At 30.8% G+C, this 26,388-nt stretch overlaps 1 protein-coding gene across 1 annotated transcript in view; it reads right to left on the bottom strand.

The window, feature by feature from the left end:
- Positions 1–19,294, bottom strand: part of LOC128991890 (probable GDP-L-fucose synthase) — an 80,777-nt gene extending 61,483 nt beyond the window's left edge. Inside the window, exon 1 of the mRNA XM_054415153.1 lies at positions 19,276–19,294. The gene's annotated coding sequence lies outside the window, so the exon portion shown is untranslated. The remainder of the gene's footprint in view (positions 1–19,275) is intronic.
- Positions 19,295–26,388: the final 7,094 nt, after the last annotated feature.

Raw genomic sequence — 26,388 nt, 5'->3', positions numbered from 1 at the left:
TCTCATTTAATAAATTCTTTTACATGTAAATATTACTTTAATTATTTTATCAATTGATAAGTTTTGTTCAGTGTAAGCAGTGTGAGACATGTTTTACTACTATAAACAAAGCCAAAGCAAGTAACTATTTTATACAAATTAATATTGTTTTTATTTATCATTAATTTTATTTTAGGATAAGTTTAACTCTATCCTAACTGATATCACCATGTTTCCTAATCGTAAGCATTTTTAATAAGTTATGTGTAGTTAACAAACGTGTTGTTAGCTGATGTTTTTTAATAAAAAAAATGTTAAATATTCTTTCCCATTATTATTATGTAACATAAGTTTGCATTTTTGTATTTAAACAGTCATCTAACAATGTTACAAAATCAGGTAAAAATGTTGAACCTGCAATAATTGCCGTTGTGTATGAGAAGGGAAATCCCGTCTCGATCTCGTCTCGGAATTTTATGAGAAAAAAAAAATCTCGTCTCGTCTAGTCTTGAACTAAAAATCCAATCTCGTCCCATCCCTAATTAATACAAAATAACACTACTCTAGGACCAAGAAATATTGAGTTCAAATAGAATTGTTAACTACTACAAAGAACCCAACATTCATTAAAAGTAGGTAAATTGTAATAAATTATAAAAAAGGTTCATTAATCAACATGTTGTTTTGTTACCAAACCATTTTGAAATTTTTGTTTGGATATTCGAATATAATTACATCACAATTTGGTGGCAATAGTTGTATTTAAAAATACATTACTGAAAGTGAGTGAAGCGAGGGTAGTTTTACGTATAAAAGTTTACCTTACTGGCGAACCTCCTTGGGGGGTCGTTAAAAGCTTCTCGATATTCTGAACTTTACCTTGGAGAATACCCGGGCCTGGCAACAATATAGTTACTCATTCTAGAATCCGAGAATATAAAATAAAATTAATATTTCACACTGGTAAATATCGTTTATATACAAAAAGTGTCATTTTAGCTTTAAAAACGATTTTTGTTGTTACGATATGTGTCAATAATGTAATGCAAAAACTCATAACATTTAGACGTAAAAATAAATACGTCGTCACAGATTTAGCCATTTCAGTGTAGTTTCAAGAATAACATAAAGTATACAAAGAAAATAACAATGCACTGAAATGTTTCTGAGATATAAATACATATCAAATATCACTAACAAACATTAAACCTATTCACACAATTACCAATGAAATGCTAGTCAAAGGGAATTCTCAGGTTATTTGATTGAATATCTTACTTCTTATACAACCAAAATATTAACGTAGCTATCTCAATTCTCATTTGTTGTGGACATAGAAAAAAAACAGTATTGAAAACATTTACAATATACTCTCGATTCATATTAAAAATTCACTGAAGGCAAAGCTTTAAAATGGATAGCGAGTAGGCCTATAAGCGATACATACAAAATACTTTGAGTGGATCCCTTCTAACCACAAAAACCGAAAACACCATATTCAAACACATCGTTGTGTAGTAATATGATCAATTATCAATTATTTAAGATGGGGACGCCACTATGTGCGTATTTTAACCCAAATATGAGTGAAGGATGAGTGTAGGATGAATATCTTGTTTTATAATTGCTCTACAATTAACATCCCGTATGTAAATCTGGTTTTTAATCAATAAATTCTGAATAAGGGATATGATACAGCTGCTAACCCTATTTAGTAAACAATCTTGCTCCTCAGTTATGACATTTTTAAACATTTTTGTCATTACTAGTTAGAACAGCTAATAGTGATATTGATATAAAGTGAAGATCTAGTGAGGTCCTACTTAAGTACAATGCATCACATATTTATTTCATACAAATTTCAATAATACTTTTTCCCTGCTTAGTTAACACACGTATTAACACTCAATGTGATATACTCATACTATCACACATCTTTATTATGTATACCCAACCTTAATAGTTTAACATTTCATTTGTCTCAGAGGTTCAAATAACGTTTTGGAGGGTAAAAATGCAGTCTCAGATGTTTGTCACGGAGAGATCGCTTGGGTTCCCGCCAAATCCGACAGATTAAATTTTCAGGTCAGCCACCAAGTCTCTTGTGTATCACATCGTGATATATGGTTATATCTTTAAATATTATCATAATATTTCCAATATTTGACGATTTGTTCAGTTATGTTTAACGATCATTAAATATATTAAGTTTCAACGCATTATCAATTTATATTTTAAATATATCTCTGGAGCACTACAAAAATTATGGCTAGTAACTTTAAAATTCGCTGGAGTTCTCTTTGAAAGGGATGTGTTGCCATAAGCTCGAAATATTTTTGTCGTTTTCTTATAAACACTTATGCCTACATATGTAATTCCACTTCCACTCAATCTTATGCCACAACCAATGCCAATGCCAATAGGACTCAAAAAAGGTATCACGGGACATATTATGAAGATATTATACTCGTATAATAGGGTTCATATGACGTGTCAATAACATCACTTGAGTCAAGTGTCTTAAACTAATGGCCCAAGAGCCACTTCTGCAAACATAAGTCACTTTTGTACAGGGACTAAATACTTGTAACGTGGTAAACAATTAGGCCCACTATTTTTTTTATTTATAACTCGTAACTAATAACAAGAAAATGTTTTTTTTTTTACTTTTAAATTCAGACTCGACAATTTGCCTGCAAAAGCTAGATTTGATAGATATGTTTTGTAGTTTTGTAAGAGTGGTGATAAAGACTCTTAGCTAGTCAATATACAGTATCACACAAATGTATCATTTTTAGTCCGAGTTGATGTATTGTAGGTAAACTTTAACTGTGACAAGCAGTTTTATGTAACACATTTAGGTTTGTGTAATAATTTTATATTTTCAATAACTGTTGTATATTTTCCCTTTTTTGGGATGATTCATGGGGTGCATTAACCGCAAATATAAAAATATAAATACATGAAGTATCATTCAATCTAATATAAAATCACGCAAATTTTTAACTCCTCGTACGGAAAAAGAAGTAGGAGTATTTAGATTGAAGTAGAAGATTTCTTTGATAAAGTATTTGACTAACTGTTTAATTTATAACGTTTCCAACTCAAAAAGTTGGTCAATGTGCATATATACCTATCCCATAACCAAAAGAAAAATATGTCATAGAAGCAATAATGTCCAATAAGGAAAGGACGTTCTCTGAAAGATATATTAGTCTGCGGCTTTTTGAGTGAATATATTATAAACTGATATTGCGAAATGGACTAGGAAGCTTTGTAGGAAGAAAGATGTATTGCAGTTAAGAAAATATTATACATGGATAACTCGTAAGCTAAAAAGACCTTCTAGCATTTATATAACATATTTATCAATTGACTGTATGGAGACTCTACCACTGTTAACCATAGCTTTCATAATTTTAAATTTAAATTACATTAGAGAAACAAATATAATTACCAAACAAATTAAATATTTCTTTGTCATCAAACATTTTTGTAAAGTGATGTTTTATGGGATTGTACAAAGAAAGTTTGACAGGGTTTGACAAAACCGTAATAACTTTGAAATTACAATTAAAGTAAACTTATAGCCAGCGTCAACTAACTTACAGCTTGCACCATTCAAACTTGATTGAATGATTTTGCACTTTATTACATAGTAATTTCAGTATAAAATACCCAAGAGATAACAACGTCAAATGATTGGGCGTAATGATTTCTTGTGTATCAAATACCTGGACATGAACTTTTTTGTCTCTAAAACCCATAATATAACTGTGTTGCATTTTTATGTTTTCTCTGTCAAAAGTGAAGGTGATTATGCCAGTTTTATATATGTTCCCTTTTAAATATTTAAATCGTGTCAAGGGAATTGCTCTTACAATCTATTCACTATATAAAGTGGTGTACTTAGTATTATGCACATATATTACCAGGCTTTGGCACCATTCATAACAGATTATGTAATAGCAACTCATGCATAAATGCAATAATACTTTGAATATCTTCCAGAATAAATATGCTCTGCTATTTGGTTTAATTAAATATTTAGGGAATTAATTTCATAATGCGTTGAACGCTGCCAGATATGTCAAAAGCACCTGACTGTTTAAATTTCTATTCACAATTCTACCTGACAGAAACAAAGTTTGGCTTTGATTTTGCTGTTAGATCGTAGAACCACAGAGAACATTATTTAAACATTTGGTTAGTGTATTAATAAAATTAATAGGCGTTTGGGCTTCCAGTTAATAAAAAAATCGAGTTTACAGAAAAATTGTGTTTTATCACTAATTACGATAGTTAGTTTACTTCTTTCTTCGTAATACACATTTATTTATTTATTTTTTTACCTGATGTATAAAAAATGTGTCATATCAAGAAATAAATAAGTCTTGCATATGATTAGCAGTTAATTTTTTTATATAGATTAAAATCACCATTGATTATCTTGATAATCATTCTCAGTTTTTAACCCATTGTTTTGCTAAATAGAAATTCTGCAGAGTGTGAAATAAATTGTTTTTAAGGGTCAAACATCTTATTAATGTATAGAAAACGAAGGCCTTTTCTACAGTTATTAACTACAAATGGGAATGAGAATTTGATAACAACGATATCTATTTGATTTCTATAAGTGGTTTGTGATACTGCTAGCTTTTAAGATTAGTTAAAAGCATAGGCCTATTGTTAAAAAAATGGATGAGAAACCAAATAATGTTAGTAAATTAAACAGTATGGACAAAACATTTTAAAGTTCTTTTTGTTTAATGGTTTACTTCCAGGCTGGCATATTCTGGTCACTGGAATGCAAAAGTTCACGATTAAAAAATAATGGAAATTAGATATCAAAATAGATTAGATCAATTACTAGACAAATTAGATATCAAAGTTCACTGACATCAAAACAATTAGGGTACGCCTTTTCATTCACTCACTATACAAAATATATGTTTGACCATTCTTACCTACCAAATATAAATTATTTGTAACTTACATGTATAAGTTTTGTTTTTGCTGATTAATTGATTAATGTTGTGTGTAGAACAAATATTATCACGTTGGAATTGTTATTTTTAATTACAACGACTGAAACACATATTAGATACTCTCTATTAATTCTGTAAGGCGTTAAAACGGACTAGAAATGACAAATTATATTCATGTATTCTATGACATATAAAGATACGTATGATCAATATTACGTAAATAATGCATTTATAAACCATTTTGCAAGTTGTGAAAAAGGCAGAAATAACACTATGCCAATATTAAAAAATTACAGAGTATGGAGAAAAATACAATGATCAGTCACAAATTTAGATTTACACTCTTGTGTAAGAAAAAAATGTATTTTCAGCTTACAGCCAACGTCTGTTTTCTTCAGTTTTGCAAAGCTCTAATTCAACTTCACTACACCCACCTGTTGTGACAGTTGAACTTTCTTTCTTTCGCTATTTTAACAACAAAAATACTAAACTAAATAATTTAAAACTCAAACTCAACTTATGCAATTTATTTATTTTGCTTCATATATTTAACGATGTTTTATTTACCTTACAAACTTTTACTATGTCATAAACGATAAGTATTTTATTTTGATCGCATGAAGTGCAGACTATTCTAACGCCATTGTGACATTTTCAGTGTGAGCTTTTTGATAACGAGTCGTTTAAAACCTAAACCATTGTTTGACATTCCATTAGGACGTTCACAGCAGAACCCAAGCGATATAGCGTCGCATTGTTATTGTATCCCATGAGAATAAAAAAGTGACAAATCCGTTTGGATTATATCTGTTGTGTTCAATTGTTAAATGTGTTAAAAACAAGTAAATATCGGGTTTGGGAATACATTTTATATACTTAACATGTTTCGTATTAATATTGTACCTACTTCCAATAATTTATGTGTTTAGCATTTCAATTTTTGATCAATCAATCTGCCGAGAGAATTGACTTTGGTAGATTGTCATCCACAATTATTGCACAGTTAGTAAAATTCTTAATAAATCGACTAAATTAACAATTTATACATGGTTGAATCATAAGAAAGTTATGGGATTAAAATAAAAATACCAATAACGTTATGTTTCATTTTTAAAGGTTGTTATGCAAATTTTGGCTTGTTAACTTATATAGTTTTATACTACCATGTCATAAAATTAAAATCTTAAAATATCTATCCAAGCACTTTAACAATTACAAATTTGTCATCACACGTCAAGTTGAAACTGTATAAAACTCATGATTTAAAGGTCCAGTTTGTCAGATGCGTTTCCAGAGTTGGACCTTTCATGCCATTGTTTGGATGATTCAAGTCCGGCAGAAAATCCGCTTTAAACACAAAGCTTTTGGATCATAAATCCGGTTACTAAAATGGAAATACTTGAAAATCGTTGTAATGAAACATTCGTTGTCTAAACACACTTGGTGAAGTATTATTATTTTATTTAGGTATTTAGAATAAAATATGTATTAATTATTAATTGTGTTGTTAGTTTTATAGGTTGCCTAAAAATTCACAATAAACTGATACACAAGTCACTGAAAGTTTGAGTTAAAGTCAAAAAGGCAACATGGGCTTTTTAGTTTTTAGATCACGGTATGTGATCTAAAAATTCAAAATAAAATTAAATAAAAGTCACCGAAAGTTTTAGTTAAAGTCAAAAAGGCAACATGGGCTTTTTAGATCACGGTATGTGATCTAAAAATTCACAATAAAATTAAATAAAAGTCACAGAAAGTTTTAGTTAAAGTAAAAAAGGTAACATGCGCTTTTTGTGGATCGTAATTCAAATTTTATTATTGTTATTCATTGTAAATCATATATTGATTTGTTTTGTTGTTACTGTTATGTTATGTTTTGTTGCTTGCCGTTGCATTTTTGCCATCTTATTGCCGTTTCTCATTTTTATTTTGTTATTAACTGATTTATTGTTATTCACTCAACTATTATTGTATTAGCATCAAGCAATCCTTGTATGTTATTGCATAAAATTGTACCAAATATCAAAATGGAGCTGTCCGTTGGAATGTAAAATAAAATAACATAAAATAAAAAATAAAGTGACCAGCTATTCTCTTTTGTTTCATCATCTGTAGCAAAGATAAAAATCATGAAGTTTACAATTACCCTTTTACGGTTAACTAAACTCGTTGAACATAAATGGTTCTACTGTATTTGAGATAATAAACTATAATGAAAAATGAATAATGATTTACACAAATAGCCAATTTCCTAAAATATAGAGTTCGATTGCACTAATTCAGATGTAGACAAAACATCGTTCTAACTAAGACCTGAAAAGAGTTGAAAGTTAACTGTCAATTAATATTGTTACTCTGTTATAATAGAAAGAAACCAGTGTCATTCTGTTGGACGTTGAGAATTAGTGATATCGCAAAACTTATTATTGAAAAATGAACAAAGTTTTTTAAAGATATTATTTACTTGGCTTAACACGACTTAAAACTACGGAGGTAAATCAGCCACCCAAATCTCCTAGGTGCCAATGCCAAGTTTATCGATACTCTTGGGAATGCTACAGACATTTACATTTCTCTTCTCTTTGAGGTTTTTACTATTTGGAACCATTGCTATTTCTAAAAGCTAAAAACACTCTCGCATCTCACAAATGATGGTAAACCCGTGCCACATAAATGAAGTTTACTGTCACATAACATTGAGATGGAGTAAAGGTATAACAACTGACAATTCTGCTACTTGAGATAAAGCATGAATTGATTCAATCAAGTTTGAATGGTTGTTGCTGGCTATAAGTTGTCTCCGATTGTATGATCAAAGTTGTAACGGTTTGGAACTGTCTTCTGTTGAACTAAACTTCCTCTGAGCAATGTGATAAAAAGATCACAATTTATAAAGGTTAAGTAACACTAATCAGTTAAACAACTTGTTTATTAATTTCCTAGTCAATAATTTACTTTACTATTCGTAAAAAGGTTCCTGTTTAATCCATATGATCTATTCTAAAAATTTATACCACCCACGTAATTTCTCGTCAATTATAACGATCATCGGCAATGGTATTGTTTTACGCCATTTCCTCTTTGTATAGTTAATTAGAGTGATTAACCGATAAAAGTATGACTTCATTATAAACCCTTCAAAAACTACTTTGAACTTGTTTACTAACTGGTTCTACCTGTAAATAAATGGTACAATTATAAATATCCAAGAAGGAAGCTATTTCTCAGCTATTTTTCTGTTTCCAAGGCCAGATTTATGTGAGTAATGAACATTAATAGGGATCCTATATTATAGGTGGCAGGTGTTGTAACTTTATAAACACAGGCCAAAGATTTTATTAGGTGTCAAAAGCGATTTAGTTCACTAAGGATTCGCTCCTTAAGTAGACATGTGGACAAGGACATAACAATATTTACGATGGACTTTGATAAATAAACCTATCCTTTTGTTTACATGGTTTGTTTGGTAAAGAAATTCAAATTCCACATATTCAAACAGAGTTGATAAAACATATCAATCAACTGTGGTTCACGGATCATAAACCAATGCAACCCGGATGCAATCACAAACTGCCAAAATTGTGTTTTGTGATTGGGAATGAGGTTATAATTTAACGGCCATCTACATAATTTACTTTACATAATTCAATCAGGAAGATGCTATTCACAATGTTCAACGATTATAGATTGTTTATAGCTTTAGTACATTTATTCTGCTCGCGTTGTTATCTTTTACAGATCTTTATTCATTGAAAAACCTCGACAGGTAGAACTAGAACCGGACCAAGCTGCATAAGTGATGTAAATAGATCAATTTGTTTGATCTATGATAGCATAAGTGATTTGCTGCTTCAGTGTTTTGTCATTAAAACGAATTGTAACATGTTCAAGACTTTTAATACAAACTTTCATATGAAATTAAATATGGAACAATATTAGCACAAAATATGATGTTTATTTAGCACAGTATGAACTGTTGTGTTCTGCGCAGTGAAAATATCACTTAAAATAATAATACAGAGAAGTTTCTGGAAAAACCTGTCTCTCAACAAAACTATTCGTCCGTATTGTAGAGAAAGGTTCAATATTAAATGGCGACCGTGTATTTTGTCTTGCATTCTTTGTGCATTCAATCTATTTCAGCAGAAAAAAAGGGTTTCATATTATTTTAGTTGGTGTTTACTTAGTTTTCCATAAATTTATTTAATAAAATAACGGTAGTTAATCAAAATCGAATACAATTAGTGGTTCTGTATAATTGTTGACAAGATAATGAGCAAAGCTCTTGTGATGTTCAATTAATACTAGAGATGGTCAAGCCTCGAAATTTCGGGAAATTTCAAATCTTGTTATACGAGACTAGATTTCATTTTGATCGAGATTTTGCCAGACGAGAATAACAAAAAAAAAATAAAACGCCTGCAGAAAGTCATGCAATACCCGCAATACATGAACGCGTTGTAGATGCGTTTCCTTTGCGAGGGGCGTTCTCATTTAATTAATTTGTTTACATGTAAATATTACTTTAATTATTTTATCAATTAATAAGTTTTGTTAAGTGTAAGCAGTGTGAGGCATGTTTTATAAACAAAGCCAAAGCAAGTAACTATTTTATACAAATTAATATTGTTTTTATTTTATGATTAATTTTATTTTAGGATAAGTTTAACTCTATCCTAACTGATATCACCATGTTTCCTAATCGTAAGCATTTTTAATAAGTTATGCGTAGTTAAAAACGTGTTGTTAGCTGATGTTTTTTAATAAAAAAATATTAAATATTCTTGCCTATGATTATTATGTGACATAAGTTTGCATTTTTGTATTTAAACAGTTATCTAACAATGTTTCAAAATCAGGTAAAAATATTGAACCTTTAATAATTGCCGTTGTGTATAAGAAGGGAAATCCCGTCTCGGAATTTTATGAGAAATAAAAAATCTCGTCTCGTCTCGTCTCGAAAAAAAAAATCCAATCTCGTCCATCCCTAATTAATACAAAATAACACTACTCTGGACCAAGAAATATTGAGTTGAAATATAATTGTTAACTATTCCAAAGAACCTAACGTTCACTGAAAGAAATTGTAATAAATTACAAAAAAGGTTCATTAATCAACGAGTTGTTTTGTTACCAAACCATTTTGAAATTTATGTTTGGATATTCAATTATAATTACATCACAATTTGTTGGCAATAGTTGAATTTAAAAATGCATTACTGAAAGTGAGTGAAGCGAGGGTAGTTCAACGTATAAAAGTTTACCTTACTGGCAACCTCCTTAGGGGGTCGTTAAAAGCTTCTCGATATTCTGAACTTTACCTTGGAGACTACCCGGGCCTGGCAACAATATATTTACTCATCCTAGAATCAGAGAACAGCCAATACAGTAGGTATATCCTGCTAAAGTATAACAGTTTACACCAAATACGCTTCACTCTGAAAAACTGTTTTCGTAGTTCCGGTGTCAATAATTGAACACCAACACTATAAAAGAGTTTACTAAATTTGTACATACGACTGATCATCTTGTCAATCAAATCAATACAATAATCTTATATCTCATGTTGCTGTATCTTATAATTTATTATTATTATTATTTAAAAAGACAACGAAAGATAGCAATCGTCAATATAGGTGGAATGTCGTTGGTTATAGGAGTTTCGTGCATACTTCTTTATATGTTATTGTTACATTTATTTTTAATGCTTTTATAATTAAACCTTGCTGCCAAAAATACTCTTGTTATAAATAAGTGCATGATACAAACCGCCTACTTAATTTATTTTTTCTTATCTTTTTTTATTTTCTTTTCTTATCTTAATTTTTTGTACTAAAAGAAACAAAAAAACAAAACTTCTGTGAACTTTGTAATTTTTTTATCTATTGGACCTCGCCGACAAGTTTTGTAAACTTAGCGAGGCCATGCATGTAAAATTTCAAATAAATTTATTTGAATTTGAATGGTCTTTTTAGCCTCTGGGGGTCATCAATTAAATTGGTCCCGGGCCTAGGTCTTACCGTGCCACCTACGGTAATAGCGACTTTCCCATAGTGAAATTCACTGAAACAGATTTATTGTAATATAAGTTAATTTATATTTTATTTATTACTAACTCAATCTCTATGCAGTAAATTTTATCTGTACTTTCAGAGGTTTAAATACAGATTTTGCGGTATAAATGCAGTCTCAGATGTTTGTCACTGAGACATCGACTGGATTCCCGCCAAATCCGACAGATTAAATTTTCAGATGAACTGCTGGGTCTCTAGTGTATCACATGCAAAAGTGTGGTTATATCTTTAAAGATTTCATAATAGATTAAACAAGAAAGCCAACTTTGTCGTCGGGTGACTGTAGGAATATAATTATTTAACAATCAAACAACAGGTTTTTTACTCTCTATATATGAGTGGCTATTGGTCCCATCGGTCCATACATAATCAATCTGACAACTCAAACACAGCGGTATCTCTGCTGTATTTACTGACAATCTGAGCAAGGCCAAACCTATCATTAGTATTTACCCAGAAATTCCCCAGACACACCTTGTTGGACGAATAATTTTGTAAGAAAATTCTAGCTTTGTTCCACCTTAACGTCCATGGACGATAGTCTCTAGCCTAAAGCCATTTACATATTACCTTTACTATTACTTAAGGTTTAGAAGATCGAGACTTTGTTTTAAAACTAATCGTCGTTGGTGATTTGCGGAATTAGTACCCGGAACCTCTGGGACCGGTGGCTAAGAACCGAATCGTACTGATCATGAAGGAAAAGAAGTTATATTTTGCTATAACATTCAGGTAGGCCCTACGTTATAATTCTCCCAGCATTTATTTATTACGATAGTAAAATGCATAAACTATTTACGGAAATAGTAATATAACTTGAAATGTTTAATTTGTATTTAACATCAGTTTATTTACTTGTTATTACGATACTTAGCACCCATACTTGCTTAATCAATTCATCCAAATACATAAAGTAACTTCAATTTTGTTTTTGTTGGTCCGGATCAATAATATCATAATAAAAAGTGTAAATTACCTGTGTCCACCAACTGATTACGTTGTATACATTATAGAAAATGCATTTCGGCGACTGAATCACCATTATCAGTCCATCAGTCCTCATATAAGATCTTGAACCCAGATCATTTCCCCATTAACACACACGGTGGAAGAAACACGTACTTACACACTCTCACACACACATTACACAACGAATAAAAAACTAATCTATATAAATAAAATTACAGTTTTGTCTGTACATTTCTTAGAATCATGCATTTTTTGATTATTTTTACGTTTCATAGCCTAAGAAAGCCGAAACGAGTCTTATCTCAATTTCTGTCCGTATGTCTGTTTGTTTGTCTGTTTGTCCATTCTGTGACTGAGTCTGTAACGCCAAAATGTCATTTTACGCGGCCTACTCCTAGAAAACTAGAATACCGATCAAGGTTCTAATCATTTTTCTGTATTTACTGGATTGGTGAGAGTGTCTTTGGCTATAAAAACATGGCCTCACTTATTTGAAAACAAAATAACAAACCACCAAAAACCCCCATTTTGATCGATTTTTTCAAATTGTCTCCCAATGTTTACTATTACATTTTATGAAATAACGATCAGCTGTTTGGATTAGTTCTCACTTCTAGCTGTCACTGATATGTTTACATTCAAAGTTTTTTACAAATACCGCAACCATTTCCGATCAAGTTTTGTCAGCACATTCAAACCAAGTGAGATTAAAAACGTCGTGCCTTACTTATCAGCCTTAATTAATCGCAAGTGCAACGATTGTTCTTGAGTTTTGATTACCGGGGAAAATACCGTGAATCAGTGTTGTATTAGTGCAAGGAAACTTACATTTTTTTAATCATCGTCACCAATACCGTAGCTTACAAAGGTTTCCACTCATTGACGGCGCTTCAAGGACAGTTGTGTAAGTGCAAAGTAAAAAAATCACAACTGCAGTCAGTGGGTGATCGTGGATGTTGCTGCGATCTTGGAAGATCTTTCTGATTTCGCTGTGATCGTACCGTAACAGAGGTTTAACTTAACAGATGTAGCTAAACTCGCTTTTCCAATGTGTCACTTTTGGTTTCTACTTACTTAAATTTCGACAACGATATCGGTACTTTTCCTACTTAGGAAATAAAACTACAAACGTACAAAACCCCAGATTTGTGCGTTTTTATTCACATTTCCTCCGAATGTTTGCTAGATATATGTACCGATTATTGTTTAGAGATTACGTAATCTTTTAAATAAGAAACCTTTGTTTGGATAAAGGCGGTTTCTTCAAACTGTCATTAATATGTTAACATTAAAAGCTGCTTACAAATAATGCTATTAATGGGAAATAATAAAACTATTTTCTTATTATGGGATTTTCGAAAACTAAAAAAAAAAAAAATAAAACCAAAGGAGATTAATAACTTCGGTACTGCACCACATCAAGTGAAAGTTTTTTTTAGCAAACCATAGTGATTTTTCAAAGCTTTACGTTGTTAACGTTACATGTTACATGTTTTGTGGCCTGTGTATTTATTTATTTATATATTTGCAAACAGATTAACACCTATAATACAGTTCGATTAGAAGGACAGTTTGAATTAGTCGTAAGTACTACAGTTATTTTCTCAAATGTAAACGTTGGTAGCAGTAAGAATCATTTTTACATACAAACACATCACTATTTTCACAATTTATTTATAAACACTGCACCTTATTGCTTATTAAATTTAATTGATGTCTTACTGTATAATTTTTAGCTTTTTCTGTCTGGACTCCAAAATGTTGTGTGGACTCAATTCTATATTTGTGTGTGTATGTCTATTATTGGTAACGCATTAATGTCCTTATTTTTCGTGGAAAAGACGAGAGCACCATAGTTAATAGAAATTTCAACCCGAATAAAGTGTGCAGTAGTGAGGTTGAGGTAGTGTTTTAACTACTTTTAACCAGTGTGAAAAGTAACTTTCAATTACAGGCCTACCTTAGGGCTATGCCTCATAGATCTATACTGTAAAGCAATTCCTTTCATCATTAGATATCAAATATGGACTAACACGATCGGGTGACATTTAATTGCGAAGCATTCGTTTTTGCTTTGAAACTGTCAGATATTGTATTTGAGAAGGTTTACCTGTATGTATTCCTAAACAATTATAGTTTTGCCATCATATCTGGAAAAATGCACACTAAATATGCAAACCAACTCCTGTTCTGAATATAAGGTTTTAACTTACCACAAGATTCCCGTACGTAGAACGGGCAAACAGCTAGTGAACGAATAAAAACGAATAGGCCTACTTTTACTTTTAAAGTAATAATATAAATTAAACATTTTTCATCCATATGTTGATGGTCTACAAAGACAGCTTTGTAGCATGGTCTGGGTTGATATTTACTAAGACCCATCAAACACACACTCTGTAACGCCTGGTTTACCCAACATCGCCTGGAGATCGTTTCTCCTCAAGTCTCCAGATATTGGTTTTGTGTATCCTAATGTGTATTTACAGGTATATTTTTGGTTTGTACGTCTTATTTATTTGGCTACATTGCCATCTTTTTATACATCAGTGTATTTATATTAAATGGTAAAAGTCAATCTATATCGCATATACTGTTTAATTTAAACAGTGCAATGAGAATAAGAAAACTCTATAATATATTAGTTACCAAAAACTTTAGTTTAGGTTACCGATTCCTACAGCAGTGTAGCTTCCATTTTTATCTGTTGAATATTTTAGATACAAAATAATACCATAGATAAAACAAAGTCCCTTAGGTATGATAGTCCTAAGGAGTATGTTTTATCTTTGATAATACACAAAAACTATATAAAATAAGACTAGTAGTTTAGCTCTTAAAGATAAGGTTTTGGGATGTTACATTAGAATAGTTTGAACTAGATTCGCTTAAGCAGAGCAAAGCGTATGAAATGAACAGCATCAATACCAGAACCTGCAATAAACTATCAACTTATTCAATCAACTTTGAATAGTGCGAGCCGTAAGTTGTTGCTGACTATAAATTGTCACTAATTGTAATTTCAAAGTTGTTACGGTTTGAAACTGTCCTCTGTCATACTATGATCGTACACCAGGAAACATGCCCACTTTAGCTGTAAAACGCAAAAGCTGTTCAATTTATTTTATGCTTTCGTTCGATACGGAAATTCATATTTTTAAAGGTTAAGTAACAGTTGTGAGGAACAACTGTTACTTGGTTTGTTGTATAACATGTATTTGCAAGTCTCACGTACTTTTCCCTGTACACAAAGTGACTTGTGTCTGCAGGGGTAGCAGTTGGTCCCTTAGTGTAAGTTTGCAATATCCTTTGAAACATTAGCAATGTCATTGACACATGACCCTATCATTTCTCATTACGTGTATTGAATGGGCGTAATAATGTTACCTGAAACTGGTGTACGAAGGCATTCATTTGGTGTAATACATTTGTTATTAAAATAGAAAACTATTTTTTTATGAAACACAATTTGAGGACAGCAATAGTTTCCGATTTGTTTAATGTCACTTTAAACTACGTGATGAAATCAACTACAATTGCAAATAATCTTAACAAATCCAAGATAAAATACCCCCACCACAGCAAACCTGCCGACTAAGCGAATTTCCATTTGTCCGAATTGATTTTGAATCATATCTATTTAAATGACTTTAGGTTTAATGAGTACCTAGGTTTGCTGCTACAAGAAAACTAGTAAAGTGTGTTTTTAGTAAAATATTAATAGCTTAGTATAAAAAAAATAGATTTGCCAAGTTTGATAAAAACATATCCATAAACAAACAAATTACGACATTTTACAATATTTACCATAAACATGTCTGGGGACATCAAAATTAAAAAGTAAATCGTCCCCGGGCCTAGGTCTTACCGTGCCACCTACGGTAATGGCTACTTCCCTTTAGGGAAATTCCCTAAAACAGTCTTCTTTGAGAATATCAACCGATGTCTAATGAAAAGTGAGGTTTCAGGAAAGATTATGTGATTTATGAAAGAAGACTATACGAAATACATTTATTGATTCGATTTTAATAATTTACTTTTTACATTTTTTAACTAATATTCTTCCAAATACGCCAATGGTATGGAAAATTCAGAAAAGCTTTTTAAGGGAAATTGGTATAATCCTCTTGTGAATTGGAAACGAATTATTCGCTACACCAAAGTTCGAGGCACTAACAAATTCCAAACAAATAAACTCTAACTCTACACAAAAATCAATTTTCTACAACATTCACTAATAAATAGGAACAGAACAAAAGCAATGGTCGGAACAAACTTTTTACACTAAGAAATAAAGGGAAGCTGTGTAAGGAACATCAGTAAGTCACGATCCTCTTTCAGATTCTAAATAAGTCACCCAAAGCTGAGACTTTGTCCCTAACAAAACGACTTTATCTTTACTGCGACATAAATGTTGTGGACAAGTTCTACAACTAACTATATTTATCCTTTTAAAGGCAGCAAATCATTTATATTACATTGTGTTTGTTTATCAAGTAGTGGATGGAGGTGCTCATCAGAAAAAAAACACAAAACTTATACACTATACAATATAAAGTGAAATATAGCAAAGAAAAAGTAAATGTGTTTTGGGGGCCAGTTAAAAAAATTATTTATTATTGACTAAACACAGTTCTGTGTATAGTATAGTCAATGATTTAACCTAGTTTTGGATGCGAAACGCAAGGAAACGTTATCATTTTACATGCTTTGTGACGCTTAACATATTTTTATACTTAACAAAATATCTTTAAACATTATTACATAGAAACACTCAGTTTAATAGAGCACAAAAATCTGTAAACCCCTTCGCAAAAGGTACGTTAGTGCAAGGGTCATCAGGCGAAACTTGAATATAATAAACATTTCAAATTGGTGTTAGAAAGTATGTTTCAATAAAGCTAATATTTTTTGCCATGCTGTAAAAAGAAACACTGAAAGAAGGGTTTACTTGATCTGCCATGTTACATTCGGAATAGCAATATATAATTTTCTGGTAAGGATTTCTCTAATAGATTTGTTCCAGAGTGACGTTTGATAACAAATGATATATCCCCAACTGGAGACGCGGAGTCAAGAAAAATGTTAACTTGTTATTCCGATACACTGCTAATGTTGATAGATTGATATTATCTAATATCTGCGGTGAATGATTGTTTATGGTTCTGAGCAAAAACGCATTTTTAGATATTGTTTGTTATTCGTTTACTATGTGTTGTGGCTGTTGCTGTAAGCTTTTCATAAAAAGTTGTCAGATTAAACTATGTTAGTTTTAAGAGCATACAAATATTATCATACAAAGTCAATGCATGATTGACTTTCAAAGATTTGCTATCATTACTAACTGACATTACAGATATTATTTTGATATCAACTTTTATTTTAAACTTTTACCTTAAATACTACTAGAAAAGTACAAAGAAGCTGCCTAACACACAATAGGCTCATATTGGTGAAATGAAAATGCGTCAGTACACAGGGAAAACCACGCAGCAAACCTGCACTGAAAACAAAAATATTTCCTGAAAAATTTTAAATTTATTCCTCACTTATCAGGTTCAACGAATACGCAGATTTGCTGCTTCAGAGAAGGTTATGAAGATTGTTTTTTTAGTAAAATGTTAATATATTACCAAGCAAGTTTGCCAAATTTTATCAAAATATATATATACAAGCAAGCAAACTATAATAGTTTATTTATTAAGAACAACATGCAAAATTTAAAAATACAGTTTTTTAGAATTTTTCATCTTTTTTAAGTAAATCGGTCCCGGGTTTACGTCTTAATATGAGACCTATGGTAATAGAATATTCTCCATGGAAAATTCTTTAAAACAACTTAAGATGGGTTGAATGAACATTTCACGTAACATAACATAACTCAATTTAATTTACAGAGGAAGATTTAGTCCTTAGAGATTTGTTTACTAATAACTTCCCAGACTGAATATAGAATTATTATTAAACCATATTTTAAGTTATCATTATTAAGAGAGTAATGCTACATGTAATAATTCCAATTACCATTAACCTCCGAACCATCACTACACGATAGGCGTAGATCATATTGTTTCATTACAGGAAAATGCAATAATCCCTACAAAGACAATAGGTATAATAGAATTACAGTTTGAAAGCTTATAACCCAGAATTTCCACATCCTTTTCCGGGTGATATTATTTAAAATAACCAAACGTAGTAATTTAGGAAAAACGTAATCGCAATATGTTAAAATAGAAAACAATCGATTGCAGCGCTTTTAAAATTCAGTGTACTTCATACTCGAACCTGTTGAATAAAATATCTGAAAGTAAATTTGAATTGTAAGATCTTAGATAAAAATAAAATGCGTTTGTACATACTATCAAGTCAGTAGGTATGTTAATTATAAGCACATTTTCTATCTGTGTGCAATTCGAGACAGTCTAATGGTATTTAATTGGGACCTATCTACCAGGAACGATACCGGTAGATAAGCAAAAGTAATCAAAAAGTCTTTATTCTTACAGGTAAAGTTAGGGCCACTTTGCCTTTTATTACACATAACCTGACATACATAAATACAAAGAAATATAAAATACAATGTTGTAACTTAATTTAATGTACATCTCCTTGTTTAACAATGATGTAAATAAAAAAAAAAAATGAAAAAATGCAAATTTAGCAATAAAAAATTACAATAACACTCTCGCGCAAAGACACAGAGACCTTAGGACACAGCAGTCGAGACCATCTGCTTAGTGATTTTCAGTGCTTATACATACTGGGAACATTTTCAAGGAGATGTTCAAGCTTCGAACATTCGCAGTAATATAACAATGAGGCCGATTAAAGAAAAATCAATGAATTTTTGTTAATAAGCCTATTAGGTTTAGTGTTGTTTAGTCTATGGTTTCGTTAAAAACTGAAGTCATGTGTATATTGTAGTGTATAAAACATAATGTTTAATGTACATAGAAGGAGGGCTGTGGAACTATAGCACCTTATTTGCCATAGATATATAATGTCGTCAAAATATGCAGTTTTGTATTGACAATGAATCATCTACATTAATAGACGTAAGTCCTCTCTGCTTATAAGTTGACGTGTTTAAACTTTAGCCATCGTATCACAATTATAAATTCTGATTTTTACAAATAAAAAACAGAATACAGTAGTACATAAATCACACGTTAAAATCATATGCAGATAACAGCAAACTAGAGCAAGAATAAGTGTATAAGTGTATTGTGCAAGATCGTGAACATTCTTAAGAAAATGTTTACCTCTACGTTGTAAATCATTTCTTTCAGTTGATTAAATAAATTCCCTTGCTTCCCTTGACATATGGTTATGAATGGTATCCTTAGACTCGGATGCTGAAAAAAAAACTAAAATATTAGTCATATTTTACTAAGCTATTGTATACACATTTGTAACTATTTTGACATTTTGTAATGATAAATATTTGGATATTTGTGATTTAAATAATACAGTAACTGTAATTAACGATTTCGATGACTATTAACACCATGGCTAGTAACGCACTACTCACACACTATTCATACTCTCCAATCGCTGTATAACGTATGAAATGTCTTTTAAGAAACCCATCTTGTGAAAATATAATAGAAAAATGAAAAAAAAATATTTTTATTAGATTTTTGTGACGAGCTTACATTTAAACAGAAAGAGCTAAATAATCGTACCAGTATAAGACATTACTTCATTATAATGAAGGACTGAAAGTGTAAAAATCATATCTTAAAACTATTAAAAAATAATAACTAAAAAAAACTATTATAAAATAATATTATATGAAATAAACATCCGTATTAAAATGCATGATTTATTAGCAATTCTTGTATACTGTATACATATAAAACGGTTGAAATATTTCAGTAACTAAATAAACATGTAAAATTTCTGTTGTCTCCATGCAGCATAGGTGGACCTAAATACGTCTTTGTAATCTGCAACACCGATATTAATCACCCAGTTGTGTCCATGTTACGTCACCTGGTCAGAAATTATAAGCTAAAAACTTAGTTGAGGAACTAAAAAAACACACACATGAAAAATCATTCTTGCCATATGAACACCTCAATATAACAGATTATTGATATCAATATTAAAAAATATGTTTTGTTAGGCTTAACATAATAATCATTTTTGATTATCAAAATAATGCACTATAAGGAAATACTTTTAATTAGTTTTGGACTTTTATATAGTTTGAACAGTGAGTATTGTTAATAACACTTCAGGTATTAATATATCGACAGCTGACCTACCATCAATCATCCATGGCGGTTGACATTGACCTTTTAACCTTGTAATTATTGTAAAAAATAAAAATAGTTAGATACTTTTTAAATGAGTTATCATATATTTATATGAAATATGACAAAATTTTACTTGGTGTTACTAACTCTTTTATTATTAATGACTATGAAATATAACATTGTCCTAAACATGTCACCTAAGCAAAATATAATAATTATTTTATAGTAATCAGTTGTGCTTTTTTATTACTTAAATAGCTTTGACAATTTCTGTCTCGTTTGGAATAGGTATTAATTTTAGGATGAAAAACTACATACATTTACCTTATTACGAATTGAAACCACATTTCTAAGTCTTTAAAGATGTCAATTATTACAAAGCATTGTCAAGCTTAGTTAGTACATAAATATTAATATTCATTTCTTTGCAAACATAACAAGATAATTATAATTTACCAGGAAATACCGATAACATTGCAAAGAGAATATAATTGTATATGTTAACATACAAATACTGCAAAGCCACATTCACTGGGTATTACTCGGAATGCATATTCCAAATAACTTGTTCGTTCACTTTGCTCGTTTGTTTGTTCACTGAGCTAATCCTACAGATAACTGATCCATCTTCACTTATTTGGTTTTCATAATGTTTAGTATACAAAATTACATTTTAAAACGCAAACGGATTATAGATGATATTGTAAAAGGCACACTTGAAATGATAACTGATGACACTTATAATTTTAAAATACCAACTGAATAAATATATAGGGTGTTTTGAAAATTTCTCCCTAAGCTCTATGGTCATGTTCCTTAGGTCAAAACAAACAAAAAACCTATAAACATATGCCACATCTCGCTTAGTTTTCCGTCTGTCGGTGTGTATGAATTTTTACATAACTTCCCATAACTTTTGAACCACTAAAGATACGAACTTCAAACTTGGTACGTGTGTGATGACTAATAGGGACTATTCCTTTGATAAGCATCAAATTTCTACTTTGTATAGTTTAAAAATGGCGGTAATTTTAATTTTTTAAAGCTTAATAACTCAAAAACCATAGGATTTATAAGATGGTTACACACCACAAAAAGGATGGAAATTTAATTCCCTTTAAAATGTACAATTTTTACAGGGTCATAGCACAAATAACAGAAAAAATACAAATTTCTGAAGTCGAAACAAAAATTTGGGCAAATTCAATAAATTAGCAGGCATTACCTTTTTAAAATTGAACAGCGAATTTCTCTGTTATTTGTACATTTCTGTAAAGGGAAATAAATTTCTATCCTTTTTGTGATTTGTAACTTTTATAAATTTTATAAATCCTATGGTTTTTGAGTGAATAAGCTTTGAAAAATTAAAATGACCGCCATTTTGAAGTTAAAGTAGAAACTTGATGCGTTGCAAAAAAATAGTTCCTATTAGTACATACATGTACCTCAAGGCAACTCAAGTTGTTCCAAAGTTTGGGAAGCCAAGTTAAAAATACATACACACTGACAGGCGGAAATCGAAGCGAGATAAGTTTGTGTGATATTTTTTGTTTGTTTTGACCTAAGGAACATGAAAACGGGATTTCGGAGACAGTTTTAAAACACCCTCTATAAGATCAACGTGTAATCTGTGTAGTGGACTAAAGTGTTATAAGTCATAATGTGAAATAAGTTTCATTAAAAAGGGGATGTACATCAATACCTTGCGATGGAATTATGTATTGGCCAACCTAAGAAAAATTGTTAAATAGTTTAAAAATCAAATTTTTTCACACTAACATGAAGAAAACTATCATTTTAATGATAAAAATCAGCGTTAGTATACAAACTCGATTAAGTTCCACCATTAGAGGTGGCTGTGGTTCCACTCATAAACAGAGTAGAGCAACATAGTTCAATTGTAAAAAAACAAATAACAATCCAATCCTACCGAGAACTATTCATAAAATTAATTCGTGAAAACACTTCTTAATAAAATCATAGTTATAAATATGAAAAATATTTTCCTATATAACTATTTCTTTAATATGAGGTAAAAGGGAATTAATAGCACATAGAACATACAGTTAGAAATATGTATATCTAACCTGAAAATCAGGACCTTATGAGTGAAACATAAATTTAGTTTGCGAAAACGTGCTGTACAATAGAACGTTGGAAACCGAAATTCTGTAAAAGCAGGAACATTGTTTGTAGCAATTACGAAGACAAACTAACAGCTGTTGTTTCCCATGGAACTGAATTGTTTGCATGAAGCGAAGTAAAAAATACATTAAGAGGGTTCCCTACCCCCATTGAAAAACGTCAGAAAACCGCTTCGCGCGGTATCATATAGCGATTCTAGTTTTAACATTTAAATTGTGAACCAAACACCATTTTGTACATAAAGAGTGGTTCTACTAAGTTTGCTTTTTAAAAAATGTCTATGCTTACGCAATCAAGGGCAACGACTTGTCAAAGTTAGTGAACTTTACAGTTAAAGTTCACTAACTTTGACAAGTCGTTGCCCTTGATTGCGTAAGCATAGACATTTTTTAAAAAGCAAACTTAGTAGAACCACTCTTTATGTACAAAATGGTGTTTGGTTCACAATTTAAATGTTAAAACTAGAATCGCTATATGATACCGCGCGAAGCGGTTTTCTGACGTTTTTCAATGGGGGTAGGGAACCCTCTTAAAGCAATTTTCTAGATATTTGTTAGAAGGATTCGGGTTTTAATTGGTATGTTACCGTAGAAATCAATGCATATGAAAGTCACTTTACATAATTTACTTATAGGAACAGTGTGACATATAAGAGTCATACATTACAACTCTGCTGTGAACCAAGAAATGTGGAGTTCCAATATTCTTTTTACTTATCAGCTGTTGTAAACTCAGTTGTAAATTTTGATTGTAAACAATTGCAAGTATCGAAAGTATGTATCGATTGTTTTCAATTATAGTTAATTGTTTCCTCATTGTAAATAGTTCTGCATATCGATAGTATAATATACACTAACACATTTGGTATAGACGAAACGATTAAATTACTTACACTTACTAAACAGCTGAATGTTAAACAAGCTAGAAGTAGTGTTGAGAGGTTATCCTTAAAAGAAAACTATTTCGGTTTTATAAGATATTTTGTTTAAATAATGGTGCAATATGACGAAAAATATGAACAAAAAGTATATTTTCAACCCTCGCTTATTTTTCGACCTCGGCTTCGCCTTGATTTTAAAATTTGACCAAGGGTCGAAAGGAGTCACTTTAGGCCCTAGTGATGGAATATACTGTTGTAGGTAAAATTTGTATTTATAATGAATACTTTACTAAGAATTCAAGAGGCAAGGGTGTTATTTCGCATAACCTTTTAAACTGACTGTGTTACATAAATAGAAGGTCGTTAACCCCTTCTCAATGTACCGAACTTTATTGACGAGACTTCCTGGTAAACATCAATTTCAATCAACAAAACACTGAGTTGCAAATTTTTTTGAATGATTGCACAGTACAACGATTTTTCGTTAATAACAAAAAGGAGGTACTTTGAACTACCAACAACAAAAAAGAAGGATTCTAATTGAGCGTTATTGATGTTGGTCTTGGTCCAACAATAATCAAAGATTATGAATCGGAGCCAAATCAGACAAAACTTCCTTTCTGATAAATTATATCAATTGGTTCATTCTTGATTGCATCGTATCTTTGCCAATTAAGTCTATAAAATCACAAAAAAATGCGTAACAAAGGTAAATTGGCAAGAATGTTTTTAAAACTATTTTTAATATTTTTTATTCAAAAGATCTATTAATGTTTATTTAATTAGAGTACGAAAATATGGTCCACATCCAAAATAATTGATGTTTTCAAAGGGGTATTTCTTATACTCTTTGGAAGTATATCTTAGGTATTTCCTAACTAGAAAAATTTCAGTCTATAGAGAAAGGTGCACAGAAATAAAGAAATTTTAATTTGTTATAAAACACCTAAGTAGGTATTTTTTTTTAACCCATCTCAATTATTCCGATCCGTAAGCTTTTTAATTTATGTGATTAAATCTAACTATGTCTGAAACCTGTAAATTTCTTCGAACGAACCAGATGAGGCAAACAAAATGTTGAATACATCGACAACAGCTTATGGCATACCAGAAAATAGCAATTTCAGGAGCTAACTTATAAATAAAAAATTATACAACCCTTTTGTTCTATAAGTTAGTTAGTTTAAAGAATGGTGCTGTTTGACAAAGAATAAAGTCCATCAACCGAGCCAAAATTGTCTTTTCGACCCTTGCTCATTTCCCTCGGATTTACGTAGGTCATTTACTTGAGCTCGGTTGAAAATAAATATACTACGCATTGACGACATATTCCAGTCAGTGGACATTTGGGAATAGCCCTAGTGATAAAACATATACTTTAGTTATAGGTAATACCAAATTCACAAAATGTTATATGTTAGCACGGGTTGATCATGCCAGATGACATTTAATGATGCGCAAGTGGTGGCAATTAACATACCTAACGTCAGTGTTGCGTTCGTACTCAAAACATTTACAATTTCCATCTTACTCTTATGTGGAAAAAGAAAAACAATTGTAGTTTGTAAATGTTTTGATCAAATTTGACTATTAGCGAATTTCTCATATAGGGAATAAGCTATTACCGTAGTACTCATGGTAAGACCTGGACGCGGGACCGATTTTTTTTTCGTTTTGAGGTCCCTAGAGGCCAAAAACACCATCCGTTCACATTCACACACACACACACACACATATATATATATATATATTTATATGTTTATATATAAATATATATATGTGTCCGTTAGCACGATAACTCGAGCAAAAATGATCCGATTTTGATGAAATTTGGTACAAACGTGTAAACCTACGTTTATTCGAACGAGTTCACGATCCAGCTTGATCGGACCATGGGAACGGGGATTTACGGCGGGTTTTATGGGGTAAAAATAGGTTTTTCCCATTTTTGACCCAAAAAACATAAAATTTAGCAATTTCTTTCCAAACCACTTTGTAGAGCTTAAAAAACAAATAATTTAGTATATTGAAGCGTTATTATGAGCGTAATGGTTACGGAAAAAATCCCAAAAAATTGTAAATTTAAAATTCCCATGTTATTCTTATGGAGAATAAGTAAACTGTTGTAGTTTGCTTGTTTATGAACATATTTTGATCAAATTTGGAAAATGTTTTTATTTCTTACTAACTATTAACATTTTACAAAAAAAAAAAAAAAAAACAGTTTTACCCTCCCTGATGCAGCAAACCTAAGTATATGTTAAACTAATTCTATTTAAATAGGGAATTAATGTTCTATCCAATCAGTCAAATGGAAATTCGCTTAGTCTGCAGGTTTGCTGCGGCGGGGGTATTTTTCATCCATGTTATTTAAGGAGATATTTTAGTCAAAATTCAATCAGGCATATGGAAATTAGCTTAGTCTGCAGGTTTGCTGCAGCGGGGGTATTTTTTATAATTAGTTGATATTTATCTTTAACTCTTTTAAAATTGTCAATCTTATACTTATAATTTAGATTTAAACTTTTTATGATTTCCATTATGTTAATGTTAATTCGCCAACATTATTAGTTTATTCCAACTAATCTAATTATTAAGAAAATATTTTAGAGATTTCTATAACAAACTAGTTATAATATTCTCTTGTCAACACTTTCTCCAAAGAGCAAATTGTGTTATTGAGCTCTATGATAAAATTTCTGAGGTATAAGACGTCAAGTGCAAGTGAAGTACATAGACAAAGGAAAGGGTTTGGAAGTAGGAAATTTTCGAAAGAAGTGGAAGGAGTTTTGGTGGATGCTGCAATTATTTGCACGATGTTTACAATTCCACATGGTGTAGGCCAAATGCAAGTCATTAAACCATTTAACCCCAAGTCATTAGTAATTATCTCAGTCCTTCTTGAGGCAGTGACCAAAGTAAGGAAAAGTTGCATTGAGATCGTATGACTGAACAAGAGATTAGATTTTTTTAAACACACCTTTTTCAGATAATATTTGTTATGTTTCTTTTGCTGTTTGTTATCATATAAAATATTTTAGCTTCTTAATTTAAATTTAAACTAGTGTACATGTTGCTCGAATTCGAGC

This window comes from Macrosteles quadrilineatus, unplaced genomic scaffold, assembly GCF_028750875.1.
Source record: "Macrosteles quadrilineatus isolate MER2022 unplaced genomic scaffold, UCM_ALF_1.0 Scaffold_4__1_contigs__length_99947679, whole genome shotgun sequence".
NCBI lineage: Eukaryota > Metazoa > Arthropoda > Insecta > Hemiptera > Cicadellidae > Macrosteles > Macrosteles quadrilineatus.
The sequence above is the reverse complement of the archived record's forward strand: the minus strand, read 5'-3'. Positions and strand labels throughout refer to the sequence as shown.